Genomic DNA, 12,594 nt, shown 5'->3' with positions numbered 1-12,594 from the left:
TATGTGCTAGAAAAAAATCTTCTCTATCTGAAAAATAAAGTTGGTATAGGAAGAAATTAATACAAAGTGGTGATGGGTACAAACATTCAGACTGTAAACTAAAATAATAATTAAAACTAGGAAAAAAACATCTGGAAAACAAAAACAAACAACCTCTTAGTTGATGTGGTGAGAGGAAAGCCTATCTCTAAAGTGGAGCCTGAATGATGTCTGAAGTCAGCTAAATTGTGTACATATCAACGTTAGGGAGACTGGACTTAATGATCTAGGTTCCCCCTTATAATCCTGTGTCTCTGGATTTAAAGGCATCTTCATGCATTTGAAGTTACTGCACTTGTAACCCACAAACAAGCCTGAATACTTGGAGAAATAAAACTGACATCCTTAAGGATAAACAGGGGGGACTCTTCATTCAAGATATGTCACTGCTGTCATTAAAGACATTGATGTACTGCAGCTTCTCGGTCTCTGAGAGTGATGAGTGGTGTGAAATGTCTGTTCAAGACCTACATGACATTAGTGAAATGAAATCTTTGTAATATAAATCCCTTGGCATTGGCAGAGCATAGAATACCATTTCTCATTTTATTAATTTCTGACTCAGGAAAGGTACTCCACAGTTTTGTTGATTATTCTGAAGTATTAAACTTTCAGTTTTCTGGTTTCTCCAGATAAAAATAATAGCATGGGTCCATGTCTTGGTTTAAAGACAATTTAAGAGACAAACACTCCAAAATTATTTACCTCCTCTTTAGTTTTAACCAATATTTTTCCACCAATAAGGACAGATGAATAGGAGTAGATATAAATGGAAAAAACCCCACAGTTTACTGAAAAAACCAAAATAGCAGCAGGCAAGAAAAATAATAGTAATAATCACTAATTACAAAGTTGCCGAAAGTTCAATGACTCCCTGGGAGCTAAGAGAAACTAAAACTGGTGGAGAAACCCCTCCTTCAAGCTGGCATCCTCCCCAGACGACTGTGTGTGTGGGGACAAACACGGTGGCAGCCCTCCCCCCTGTCCTGACTATGTGTGCCAAGACATAACAAAGAGAGAAAGAAAGAAAAAACAACACGGAAACCAACCCAACACAGTTACAAAAACTCCTTCTTCCCACAAACAGCAACCAAAAACGATCAAGGACAAAAAGAAAGAAGAGCCTGGAGTTTAAAAACATATCTATTAGAATACAATAATATTTTGGGTTTCCCAGGACAAGCCAATAGAGATGAGGTTCTGGCTCAAGTCAAGAGGAAAATCCAATACTTCCTATGAAGGGTGAATTTTATGGCTTATCAAATAAACCTACAGTATAGATCACAAGGGTTTATGGTGTACAGGGCATATACCACTGCCAGTGGGACACAATGGGATCTGTACTGCAAGATCAGATGGGAATGCCTGGCAACACTCAGGAAGTTTAGTACTTTGGGGCAGTCCAAATGGCTTCCCTGTGGTGACATGGCCTGGATAACAACAGGTAATAAGGGAAGAATGTGAGTATAAACTGTTGATGTGAACAAACTACCATATTATCTACCTCTGAGTGGGAGGATTTTAGCCAAAATTTATAATGCTGTGAGGAAATCAGCAACGGTGACATTTACTTAAGATGACCATCAACTTGATTAAACAGTAACCAAATTGCTATCAAAAGCCAAGAGTTAGCTGAGGTATAAAGTGAAATTAAATATAAAAGAACAAATATTTTTAACAGTGAGAAGTGACTTCAGAACTGGAAGATGGAAACAACAGTAATCAAACCTGGTTTGACACTGCCAGAACTTTCTCCACAGCATCATAACTCTGCCTTGGCTAGAAAGAGATGAGCAGAGAGTATCCAGCACATGCAGTGACAATGTGGGTTGCAGCAAGGAGATTCACAGCTGGGGTTTGCATAGGTGACCTTTGGGGGTTTGCATAGGGGGAGCCTTTTCTCCACTGTGGGCATGATGATATATTTGTCATGGTTGCATATAAAGTTGGAATGTCTGCATATTCAACAGGAGATGTACATGTAGAGAAACACCCCTGTTCTTTTTAGTTTGGGAAATTTTTCCCTTTGATATCTGCCATTTTTTTTCTGTCAGTAGGTATTAATGTGCAGGAGACACTAATAAAACAGACAGAAACCCCAAGACCTTCCCTTCAAGGAACCCTACCTTCCAGTGTTTTTCAAATATTAAATTGTTAGGTCTACAAAGTAGCCTTTCCTAGCCTGACTTGTGGATCCATTTATAAAGTATCTTATCCAGTGCTTCCTAGTTCACAATCCTTTGAGAATAATCCCTTTTCTTCTCTTTGTAAAGGTTTTAATTTAGCAATCATTAACCATCTTTCAGCTTTCTCAACAGTCTCCTTATGCCTACCAGAAGGGTCAGTGGAGTTTGCAAAGAAACTATTCTTATATATTTTAAAAAGTCTTTCTTACCATCTCCCTCTCTGTAACTTTTCATAGATTCCCAAACACTTGACAGATTTTCAGCTGAGCCACCTGCTTGAACAGTGTTCTGTAGTCCCAGGGATGCTGGCCTCTAGCTGAGACTCAAGTAGGAGCTCTGTCTTGGGGTGACTTTATGATGTGTATCCCATATCGCTGCCCTATGCCCAGAAATTAATTTTTGTGCCTTTCTATGCCTTTAAACTGAGCCTGAGAGAGGGAAGTAAAAACTGAGCAAAACTTTTTCAAAGCAGTTTGCAGCTTGTTCAAGGACACACAGAGATAGAGACTTTTTTTTTCAGCTGCAGCAGGGGAGTGGGAGGGAAGGGAAGCACCCGTCTTGCTTTCCTTCCAGCCAGCTTTTGGCAGTTTTATTTCTCAGCTCCTTTTCCTTCAGATAGTTGAACTTTTGTTTTCCTGGGACTTTGTTTTTTTCCTTTTCTCTCTGCTGGACTGTTTCAACATCAGAATACATTGGGAGGACTTTCCACCGAGGCCTTGGCTCTGGAGGTGGGCCCACCACCCCATCCCAGCTCCAGCGAGGGGGGGGGGATCTACAGAAGGACTCGGAACTTTTCCCAGGTGTCTCTCAGCAGATCAAGAGGTTTTATTATTTAGCATCATTATCCTTTTCCTGTGTGTTTCTTAAAGAAATAGTTTTTATCTCTTTCACTTCCCTTCGAGGAAAATTTATTTTTTTTCCCAAACCTGGTAGGGAGGGATGGTTGTGACCTACCATCTCTCAGAGGATATATTTCTAAATTTGGCCAAACCAGAACAAGCTCAAATGGTACAGTAGATATTTGCACAATTAAATATTATCTTCTTTTGATGGACTGTGGGGTCACATGGCTGAGGGAATCATAGACCGACATGCAGTAATTCAGATGTCCCCTCTTTTTGTGTGCCACCAGAAACTACAGACTTCAAAACACTGCAGGAAACTTCAGAGCAGCTAAAGATGAAACTACAAGTGCCCTGTGCAATAGCAGAGCACAAGAACTTAGAAGCATTTTTTAAGCCTTTCAGAAGAATTGTTGGCTCCATTTGTAATCCAGTCTCCAGTCAACCTCACACAGAGCTCTTGCAGATCTAGCTGTCAGATCCACTGCAAACAAAACAGCTTGTCCAAGTTAAATTTCAATAATATGATGAGAACTTCTATAAAATTACATACCACTTATGTTTTTAAAGACACAGGAAAGATTTAAATGTACAGGCCTTCTGCCCAGAAGTATGTCAGAGATAAATGAAAATGTCATATTTCTGAATGTCAGAAGCAACCAAAAAAGGTGCATTTAGTTTCTTCTTGTTTCAACCGAGTGCACCTTAGCACTGACCTCAGGCCTTTTTCACATTTTCTGAACTAGTTCCACTTAGATTAGGTACTTCATTATTATTAGTTGTACTAGTTACTAGTCTAAGTATTTTCTTCTCCCTTTTGAACTTAAACATGATTTGTAGTCAGATAAGCCCTAATAGGTATTACTTCCCTTAGCTGTCCAGCCACAGCCTGGACAATGCTCGAAGTTAAATCTGAATTTTAACTTCTTGAAGAAATAATTAAATCAGTGTTAGCAGCAACCCATGTGGAAAGTGCCTGCCTAGTAATTCATTACCACAGCCTGTCTCTAATTTGCCAGTGTGCATGGCAACCCTACAGTAGTGTGAGAGAGGCAACAGATCATTTATATAAATTAAAATCAATAGGGGGTTGAGTATGGAGCCCAGTGGAATATCCTCTGGGCAAGTGGAAATTTTAAAGACTAAGGACTTAATCTTAGATGCTTGACTTCTTTCATCAAGGTAAGACTTAAAAAGATTAATTATAATTTATGAAATATTAATACCTAGAAAGCTTTTTAGCAGAGATATTGTATTTCTGCAGAGTCAAAATGAAAGCTTTTTCAGGTTTCAAAGTGCAGTGTCAACATGGCAAAATTTACAGCTTTAAAAAGCTTATTATTTTCAATCTCGCTAAAGGGGATTTTTTTTTCTCTTTCGCTGAACAACAGGGGTTTTTTGAAAATAATAAATGAATTGCCAAGAATTATAATTTCTGATGCCTTTGAAATGTATTTCTTGATCCAAAACCAGAAGGGAAAATGTTTTTTTCATTCTGAACTTCTGTTACAATGTAACTATCACTTCTTTATCTGTGAAGTTTCTGTCCTTGACTTTAGTAGGCACACTGGTTCTAAGGCTATAACTTACTGTAGGTCAGACTCTGGCCCAAAGCCTTCATGCATATATTTATACTGAGAGAATTACTAGAGAGATAGATATGGATATTTCTGACATTCATAACATACAGACATCTGAAGGTCTAAAGAGTCCTTATTTCTCTAATGGCTGCAGCACTGCATTGCACAGAAAACTTAATGAGATCTGGATGCATTGAGTGACTTTACAGCAAGCAAATGGTGGAGTCCCAAAGCCCCTTGCTGTCACCACAAGACAAAAAACACTGCTTTTCTCAATGGGTTAAAGTTGACAGGCAATAAAAAATAACCCTTTTCTTAAACACAAAGCAGATAATAACTCACACTAAAATCTACATTTGTTAGTTTCAAGATCTATACATTAGCCTCCCACAGAATCATATTATTATTTAATCTGTTTTTTTCTGCCCTGAAATCTTGTACTCTAGTCCTGTTTACAGTTCTGCTTGTCCTCATTCAGCCTAGACTATAAATGCTTTGATGCAATATCTTTACTGGTATTGTAAAATGCACTGCTTATCTACTCTGTGCTATGGGTAATACATAATGAGACAATCTGGGGCTTGTAAATCTAAACTAAATGTAGTTCTGGGAACCTTGGTATTATCTATTGAATATTTTCCATGTCTTGCTTTTCAGCATTTATATGGAAAATAATTACATGCATATGACCAATAGGCAAATCCTAACAGATACTGCCATCCCACATAAAGTGTTTTGTTTTGAATTGAGCGCAACTTCTACTTTGTGCACTTTGTTTCTAAGGATACAGTCATGAACAGGGAACATTTTCCTCAGGAGCTCATCTGTTCCTGCTGCTTCTTGCTCACCTGAAGTCATAATCCTTGGTTTGTAGCTATAATCAGCTCTGCAGAAACTAATTGTGATGTCACAGGCAGAAGATTATGACTTCAGGGGCAGAACAAACAGCAGGAGCAGGTGACCTCTAAAACACAAGATGCCTCTTTTCAGGAAAAGATTGTTCAAATGAAAAATGGGGGAGAAATGTCCCTATCTTTGATAAGAAGATGTTTGTTCAGGTTTATAAAATGCATTAATTGGATTGCAAGAGTTAATTTGAAGTGAAATTCTCTGTGATTATATCAAGAAGAGATAATATATTCAGTAGCAGCTGAATTACTAAGTTTGGCTTCTAATTTCTCATTTGATTAAATGACAAATACAACTACTGATGCAATCAGCAACTTATCTATCTTTTCACATAAAACTGGAACCATGTAAAAACTCATTTCCTCTCTAGCTGACTTGCTGTGAACTCAGTTGTAAAATTTTTAAAGGTTTCTGCTTTTTTTTTTCCCTTTCATTTCATGTAGTGAACTGATCAGAGGCACTTTTTCTGATAGCTTTCTAAGGGAATGTTTATGTGATTTAACAGCTTGTTATATGACAACATTAAAGAATCAGAGTTGATTTGTGTGAATTTTTAAATTTTTTTTTACTTTGTGCAGTAGTCAGAAATTTGGTAGTGAAATATTGCTTGTACTAACCAGAGTATTTTCCTTCAGTCGTACTCTGAGAAAGTGTAACTGACCGTTTTAAACAGCATCTTAAAGTTTCATAGGGAAGATTATTGAGATCAATTCCCACTTAAAATCCCTATTTATAGCATGTTATCATTGAGATTAGGGCTACAAATGTGGTATTATCACCATATGGATTCATTGGCAGATGATGGATCTGTGCTCCAGTGTGGAAGCATGGAGGTTTTGGTGGTCTGGATACCAGTCTGTCAGGAGACTGAGTGAAAACAGACATTTATTTTAGATTGGATTCCTACTCTTTTGTGTGTGTGTCACATTCCATTCCAGAGAAATGTATTTGGGTTCAGGTAAATGACACTTGGAGAATAATTTTTTTACTCTATATTTTTTTACTTTAGGGTAAGATTTTATTCCTAAAAGGAGGACTTATACTAAGATAGTAATTTAACCTGATGTGTTATTTGTGAACAGCTTCCCATCTACATCAGACATGTGACTTAGATCACTGGCTTCTTTAAAATATAAATGGGGCTGCTGTGCAACACTATGCTTATTGAACTGCAATCTCATTAATTTTGTTCTTAGAGATGCTAGCCACAAAAAAATTACAGGTGAAAGTGTGGGTCTCCTCTGGGTGCTCAGATAAACCATTTTGTGTCAGTTTTGTAATCTGTATGTAATCTGTAAATTGGAGACTATAAACACTTTTTGTTTTGAGATTGGTGGCTACAAAAGTTCCAACACATAGTACTAAGGAGCATATCAGTATTGGGAAGTGCATTCTTGTAACTGATTTTCCAATGCTGTTAGTCAGCTAAATGTTTAAATGTATAATTTGTGTATGAAATCATGATCACTGCCCCAACAATGTGTGTGTCTGATGAGAAAATACTGTATTCATATTTTCTGGAAAATAAAACACATGCAAAAAAAAAGAAAACCCAAAACAGCTGCAAAAGCCCAAACCAACAAAACAAATCCCACAAAATTTATCTCCCCTATAAGCATCTGTACATGATTAATTTATTACACTGGGTTTAGCAAAGAATTATAAAGAACTTGCATTTCTTTAAAAGAACATGGAAGAAAAAATTTTTTTGTAAGTTTTAGGATTAAATTGTGCAAAAATATCATCCCATCATTACATAATTTTTTCCAGACAGTTCTAAAAAACAGGAAAGCATGAGAAAGCAGTAGGCAATTAAGACAAACTTTTGTCATTCATAAGTGCTGTAAGTGGCAGCTGGTATTAGAGTATTCTTGAATAGACAATTTAATAAAAGCCCATGTTCCTGAATGACATTTAAATTAACTACAGCCTTTTTACAGATTTAACATACAAATCTATTTATTTTGATAAATGTTTTAATTTTTCCCCCTGGAATGAACAGTCTATTTTGCACATTGGTGGAGAGCAAAATTCTCCCAACTCTTCTCCTGACCTTTTGCAAGTTCAGAAATCACTGATAACAAGAATTTGTTTCCAATTTAATCTCACCAATTGTGGTTATTCTAGGGCAGAGCACTGTAGACATAATGCTCATTGACATAATAGCACAGATGAGCTGAATAAGAAAGCATCTAACAACATACTTGGAATAAAGCTGCATCTCTTTATGTCTTATTTTTATATGCAAAGACAAGAAACACTGTAAGGATGTTAAAGTTTTTATCTTTATGTACACAGTAAATGCTTTTATGGAAAATCTTAATAAACAAATTCCAGGCTTCAAGGAGGAAAGAAAACCATGATTTAGTTCCCTATTCTACCAGTGCATGTACAGCTTCATCTGAGTGGTGCCTTTACCTTGCAGTAAACCCCCCACAGCTTCTTATATCACTATAAATGGTATCTTTAAAATGGTTAGGAGTTTCTACCATGAGACCAGTAAAAATTTGGATCCAAAGGAAAAATATATGAAATTTGTTTTTGATTAGCTCTAGATCTTATTGTGAGTCTCTCAACTATTTGAGATGATAAAAAAGTACATTCATCAATGAGCACAAAAGATATGTTTAGCCTTCTATGCCATTTGAAGAGTTATTTACTAACTTTGGAAAAATTATTAGAATATTCAATACAAATATTGTTTATGGACTCCTTTATGTCATGAAGCAAACTGCCCCATAGTGAAAGACACAACCCAGTTGCAGAATAACCAATGGAAAAAAAAGTTAAAGCTTCCTACTTTGATCTTGCTGTTCTAATGTATGTTTCACCTTAGTTACTAGCTCATTGCAAGGTATAATGAATTATTAAAACTAGGCTTTACTTGTTAGAGTAAATTAAGGTGTGATGCATTACCTTCTGCTGCATTTCTGTTTAACTAATTCTCAGACTTAATAAATTTCAGTAGGTTTCACAGTTGTGAAGTATGATTTGGTGAGTTTATCCTATGTTCAGGATTATTTTAGGTGCACTTCTCTGTAACACACTCTAAACATAGCCTTTTTAAGAGGTCTCCTAGTTTAGATTTTTAAAATATAATTGGGATTCCTCCATAGATTTATTCTGCTAATGAATGAGACATAAAATATTTTCTTGTTCTTTTTAGTGTTGCTTAATCAAAAATAGGTTTTCTGCTTTGCTTAACATTTGATATTTAGAGCAAAAATGCTTAATCAAATTAAGGCAACAGAAGAAAAACTTCAGTGAGGATTAAGGGGATTTTGATAGAACAGAGCAGCTGCTCACACCCATTCTAGAATTGGGACATCTGTAAATTCCCAGTAGCCTAATAATCTGATTCTTGGAAAGATGATGGAAATTGCCTACCTGCTATCATGTACTGGAGAGACATTCTTCTAATTAACATAAGGTCCTTGATCTTTAATTTAGATCTGATTTAGACTTACAAATTAACACATGATCCCTTCCAGTTGGTTGCAGCCTGTATAAAATTTGGTTCAGAGAATTAGAAGCAAAAGAACTGGAAAAAAGATATAATTTTTATAACATAAAATACATTTTAATAACTTCTCAAATTATCTTTTTTATTTTTATGTAGCTGCACAAAAAAACCCCAATCTGCTCCTTTTTAACTGCTTTGTTGCTAGAGATACACTTGATAAATTCCTCTAGGGTAGAAAAACACAATCAAAACATTCCTCCATGTAAAACGTACAAAATATCCAGGCATAGCATTCGATGTGGCAGAGTACAAAGCATCTCATCTCCCTCTGGTTAAGACTCTTCCTTTTTGAATGGACAACCTCAAAAATTTTCTATACTTAATATTTCCATTTAGAATTTGGAGCTTTTTATTTTTCATGTATTCAGCCAACAGAACAGTCAACTTTATTCACTAATGTGTTTTGCTACTTTATACCTTCTAATTAGCGTTGTATGGAAAGATTCTATTGGTCCTACTTAATGACTAAACATAACTACGGGCTTTGAGTTTATAGTCTCTAACAAATGCTTTATCCTGTTTGGAAATCCCTAGTTCATTGGGTTTAATTGCAATTGCTATTAGAATATGAGGAATATCAATCCTATAGCCAGAGGTGGTAAAATTGGAAACTGTCTTTGATTAGTTTTGGTTTAAGTAAACAAGTCAAGAAATTTGCTCAAGAGGTTCCCTTTCATGTACTTTAAATGTTTTAATTTCCAAACATTTTGTCAATATTCACCCATCTCAGCAGTTTGAATCCAAAAATGAAGTTTTAGTTTGGAATCCAGTGCTTAGGAACAAAAAGATATCGAAGTTAACTGTTTTTATTTGCTATCAATATCCTAGTAGGATAACTGAAGAAATAGGCTAGTTTTAATTATCGTTACTGAAATATGATATTAATACCATCACATACAAATATGTATATATTAATATTGATGACAAATCAAAGTCATATTCTACGAGCTTCCTTTCCCAAACTTGAAGTGTTTTACTTATATTAGTTTCCTTCTCTAAAGATGTTTTTTCACCTGAATGGCAAAGGTCTCCTACTCACACAGTTTCTGTATAAACCCAAAACTTACATGGGTTAGTGTACTTTAAGAAACACAGGGGGATCATTCCAACTCATTAACTTTGAACTTAATTTTCAGTATGATATATTCAGAATTAAATTCAATTATATTTTCAGTTAAGCAGTTTCTGACTTATGCATTAGATATTATTATCAACAAGGTTTTTTTGGATGAGTTTTAAGCTAATAAAATTACTAGAAAGGTCCTTAGAAAAAAAATAATTTTCCAAAGTTTCTCACAAAGTTTTGGAACACAGAGCACTAGCCCAACAATTTGTCATCTGTTACAGTTCAAATTCCTCGCCTAAATACCTTAATGTATGGAATTTGCTTCTATTTAAGATACTTTGATTGGTGAACAAGAGCACAGTAAATGGCTCTAGTGTACACATTCATTTTTCTTCTTTGACATATGAAATGCAAAGCAGGTCACACTAATTAATCAAACTTTTAGGATACTGGGTGGGGTTTTGTTTTCTTCTTTTTAAATGTTTTAGATGTCTCCTTTCTAAGTAACTTCTCCCGATGTTCACTGCTCTGGCAGCATAAAGTGCAATTTACGTTCTTTGAGTTACAAAAGTGATTAGAAAATCAGATTAGTCATCTTCTCTTGAAGAGTAAGTGCAGACAGAGACTGAAAGTGTGAAATCTCTATAAAGTACAGTCTAAAATGTTTGGTTTTGCCTTGATTACCTAAGGATATTGGTGATACATATTGAATTGCAGCCACATTTAATAACGAATTTACATGGACTCAGTTCTACTGATTCAATGATGTGTATTTATCCACCTAATAAAACTGTTCATTTGATAAAGTTATTGAAATTTTAAAACAACTACCATGGTCTGTAGAGATTATATTATAATAACTTGATACAGCGACAACAGAAAAAAAGGAAACATACACACACACACACATTAATAAAATACAAAATGAGTTTTAATGACAGCTATTTCTGTGTCCACCAGTGAAAAGCCCAATGGACATAAAACTGTGTGCCACCGTCACAAAAAAAGAAAAAGCTTTTAGGGAAGAATGGGATCAACTTGCCCAGTGTGACTTTATTTTCTAGCAAACAGCCCTAAGTATGTGGGAACTTAGCCATCTGCTTTTCATACATGTCTAGTTTCTCACATGCAGTTGAGCTTTTTTGTGACAGTATTGCTAGCAAAAAAAGATACATAAATCATGTTCTTATTTATTGGTACTACAGAGCCCACACAGTGTCTTACCCCTTCCATATTCCTTTCCTGATAAAAGGTGTTATCTGTTCATTATAAAGACAAGAACACAGGGAGAAATACTCTGGAAATGTAGATTGTCTTAATGTGGACTGCAACACAGTTGCAGTCTGAAAGGCTGCATTTTCCCTGCTAGCTACTGCATTTTATTCAAATTCCAAGTAATCTGAGAGAAGTCCACTAGTACTTTGCAATAAATTCAATTGTTAGTACACCATTAAAACTTGCATTATTTTCTTAATGTATGGCAATTACAGGAAGTTCTGTTCTGAATAACACAATTTAATGCACTGTGAAGACTGAGAGTTCAATAATCCTAAAAGTTTCCAGAAACACATTTTTGTCTTTTTTTTTTAATAGCTGGAACTTAAACCCAAGCAACTAAACAAAAACAAACAAAAACACCAAAATATCCAGACCAAGGAACATATCCCGACCTGGTTACATATATATTTTTATATTTATCACTGTTTGTTTTTTTTTTTTTTTTTTGTAAATATTCAAAATTATTTATAACTTCCAATTGCCAGATACTTCTGGTTTTCTATACCATATAATTTAGAACCAAGAGCTTACCACATACTCAGTCCCGATCCAGGTTTAATTATGCTTTTTTGCTCTGTTTTCTGTGAAAGTCAATATGAGATCTTTGACTGATTTTCACGTTACTTAAAATCCTGAACTCCAAGAGTTTTTACTTTAAAATTCTACTCCTCAGAAGTGTACATATATTTTTGTGGAAGTTGTCTTATATGTTTTTGTGAGTTTTTTTTCAGGCTCCTGTGTTATTGGTGGTTACATCTATGAGGGTACTAGGCAAAGTTCTTGAGGCAATGTTGTAAATTCCTTGGGTTTCCCAGATCAGTGTGTTGGACTTTTAGCTCCAGTGCTCAGCAAGGTGATGCAGAATCACATCATACATGGAAGATTTCCAGAGATAATTTTGTTACTCCAGTACCACGTCTACTGTTTTAGCCAGATAGAAGTGCCTCTTTGTTATTTTGTCAGCTAGCGATGAAACAAAATGAATTTCTCGGTCAATTTGTAGGACATCAGGGCTAAGCCTCTTCCAGGCGTGGGCACGCTTGCACGGCGTTCACAGAGGGAGGGCCAGTAGGTGCCGCTCGAGGCTACTTAGCAGAGGCCGCGGCTGTGCGGGACAAAGGCGCCTTTCCGCTGCTGCCCCATCTCCGGCTCTTAACGCATCCGAGCCCGC

At 35.8% G+C, this 12,594-nt stretch overlaps 1 long non-coding RNA gene across 1 annotated transcript in view; it reads left to right on the top strand.

The window, feature by feature from the left end:
- The first annotated feature begins 4,129 nt into the window (after positions 1-4,129).
- LOC138110845 (uncharacterized) overlaps positions 4,130-12,594 on the top strand; it is a 32,006-nt gene continuing 23,541 nt past the window's right edge. The window contains exon 1 of the long non-coding RNA XR_011151107.1: positions 4,130-4,249. This is a non-coding gene — a long non-coding RNA (uncharacterized lncRNA). The remainder of the gene's footprint in view (positions 4,250-12,594) is intronic.

Source organism: Aphelocoma coerulescens, chromosome 5 (genome assembly GCF_041296385.1).
Source record: "Aphelocoma coerulescens isolate FSJ_1873_10779 chromosome 5, UR_Acoe_1.0, whole genome shotgun sequence".
Taxonomy (NCBI): Eukaryota; Metazoa; Chordata; class Aves; order Passeriformes; family Corvidae; genus Aphelocoma; species Aphelocoma coerulescens.
This window is presented reverse-complemented; position numbering and strand designations above follow the sequence as displayed.